Source organism: Lepisosteus oculatus, chromosome 23, assembly GCF_040954835.1.
Source record: "Lepisosteus oculatus isolate fLepOcu1 chromosome 23, fLepOcu1.hap2, whole genome shotgun sequence".
Classification (NCBI taxonomy): domain Eukaryota; kingdom Metazoa; phylum Chordata; class Actinopteri; order Semionotiformes; family Lepisosteidae; genus Lepisosteus; species Lepisosteus oculatus.
The window spans coordinates 704,027-706,471 of record NC_090718.1 but is presented as its reverse complement, the minus strand read 5'-3'; the positions used below and the strand labels follow the sequence as shown (position 1 = coordinate 706,471).

General features: G+C 51.3%; 1 long non-coding RNA gene across 1 annotated transcript; it reads left to right on the top strand.

Annotated features, from left to right (window-relative positions):
• Positions 1-288: 288 nt before the first annotated feature.
• LOC138224585 (uncharacterized) lies at positions 289-1,349 on the top strand. The gene is made up of 2 exons (XR_011183061.1): positions 289-371; positions 465-1,349. It is a non-coding gene; the product is annotated as an uncharacterized lncRNA (long non-coding RNA).
• Positions 1,350-2,445: the final 1,096 nt, after the last annotated feature.

Below are 2,445 nucleotides of genomic sequence, written 5' to 3'. Positions count from 1 at the left end.
TGTTAGAGGATTTTTGGTCTCTTGTGTCCCTGTTTGAAAACGCGCTGTTTAGCAGCAGAGACGAGCAGCTCCGGGATCCGCCGCCCCTATTGGCCGAGTCTGAATGAGAAGGCAGGTGCGGTCAGTCTGCAATTAGACTTCAATCCGCGGAGTCGCTTCTCTGCCTTTAAATAGCGAGTTTGCAAACAAAAAGTTTTCAAATTTACCGTTTAGCTGAAGCGGGATCCTGGGCGGCGGCTGTCGGCTTTTCTCGGTCCGAGTGGAAAATGTCATAAAATGGGGCTGGAAAAGTAAATGAATTTCGAAACTTTTGTCGGAGCTGCCGGACGGGCTGTAGGACTTGTGGCTTCGACTCTCTGGAGAGAAACGTGGTATTAAAATCGTGCTTCAGCTTCTTTAAACTGCTACTTTTGTATGTTGTGTTTTTACCTGCACAATTACGCTTTTTCTCGTTTGTATTCCAGGCTTCTGCAGGATCCTGGCGCGGCTCTGGGCTTTAAACGGCGGCTGTCGGGTCCTTCTCGGCGTGGAGACCTGAGCGCAGACCCACCCGTGTACCGAGTGACCGGAGCTCCGCGGCGGATTCACAGGCGAGTCCGAGTCTCTTCTTCCTAGAGGCCGAGAGAGACCCGGTCAGGAAAGCGCAGCTTCAAGGCTCGTTTAGGACTGAAAACCACTTTCACAGGGGCTTCGTCTCTCTTACCGGTATCGACTCACTGTGCAGCTGCAGGTCCGGCTGGGTTTTCTTTCTCCGGAGCCGGTTTGCACGAAGACGCGCCGACCGGTCTGTTTGGCTTGAACTGGGGGAAACTGGTAACTCGAGTTACCGGTAACTGAGCGCAGGAAACTGGAGCCCAGCCGTGTGAGACCCGGTGTGAAAACCGAAACCCCCGGTGTGAGGAGAGAGAGAAACCGCTTACCTTGCTCTCGAAACCCCGGCTGTCCTGCTGTAAAGGTTAAAGCGAGAGAGTTAAAACATTTAAAATGCATTTCTCGTAGAAAAAGTTGCTGCTTTTGTTAAAACCTGGAAAAAAAATAATGCATGTTTTTTTCCGGCAGCCGAGCAAAGCGCCTGTACCGGCAGAGCAGCGGGGTACCAGCCGCCTCTCCCCCAGCCAGCGAGCCGCCGGAGTCCCCCCACCTCCCCTGACCCCAGCCTGCACGGGCCTGGAGCACAGACCCGCCCCTATTTATAACGTGAACCCCTGATGAGCGCGAAAAGGACGACAGAGGTAGCAAAATAAGAGACACCGGGGACTGTGGATACCAGTATTATAACACTGCTGCATAGTGTAAGTGTTTTATGCTTTATACCCTTATTTGCTGTAATAAACTGCTGTGAGTGTTAATTGGTTAATTGATTATTCTGGGGTCTGGTGACCAATATATAGAGCAGCCTCGAAAGCAAGCTAGGATATATATTATATAGTTAAAGGACTAAGCGAACAATGTAATGTCGTCTAAGTAAGTTCAATATGTCGACAGTAACACTGCGAAAACCGATGTCAGAAGGTGACATTTCACAGTGTGGCCGCCAGGCGGAGACACTGCTACACGTGTCTATGGAGGCTGTTCTAATGAAGCCCTTTTCAGTTTCCAGCTGTGCTCCACTGACCGCGATGTCATCTGTGTCCAGTCCAGCTCCTGGCCCTGAGCCTCAGAGACACAGCAGACACCAGCTCCAGGCCAAGAGCCTCAGGCTGACACTCTCACCAGCTCTGAATGAGCCTCAGTGGGATGTTGTGCTGAAGGTGTTTCCTAGAGATCTTTCAGCCACTATTCTAACTGTGCTTCTCTGCCACAGTCCAGAACAGTTTGTCTGACTCATTTCACTCAGTCCTGGAGAAATCTGTCCCTGCCTGTCACACGTGTGTCTATTGATGTGTCTGGATCAGAGATCTGTCACTTTCCAGCTATGATTTTAAATCCCTGATCAGTTTTACAGCTCGGGGTAAAAGCTGGAGGTCTGTGGCCTCTCTTACACTCACTCTCATAGTACAATTTGCTGAAGGCTGTATTGATCCTTTTGTAATTGATCCTGTTTTGATTATTGTGTCTAAACCCCTCTGTACATCTGTCAAACTCCCCACGTCTCATTCCAGCTGTAACAGATACAGCTCCTGTCTGAAACAGTCAGTAAGATCACTGTGTATCGACACCCTTGTCTGTCTTTGCCTCCTTGAGTCCCTGCAGATCTCCCTCTGTGAGAAGGTGACAATATTCCTCCCGCAGTCCCTCTCTGTCAGGCTGCCCTGAGACAGGACTGGCCACAGTGTGGCTTGCAGAACAGGACTCTGACTCTCCAGTGCAGGACCTGAGCTCAGGGCTGTGGAGGGGCTGGCCTGTCCCAGGTCAGGGTCAGCAGGGGGAGAGGAAGGAGTCTGCTGGGAGCCCAGGGTCTCCAGAGCAGTGGGGAGCTCAGAGCCCAGTGTCTAGAAGTGGTGT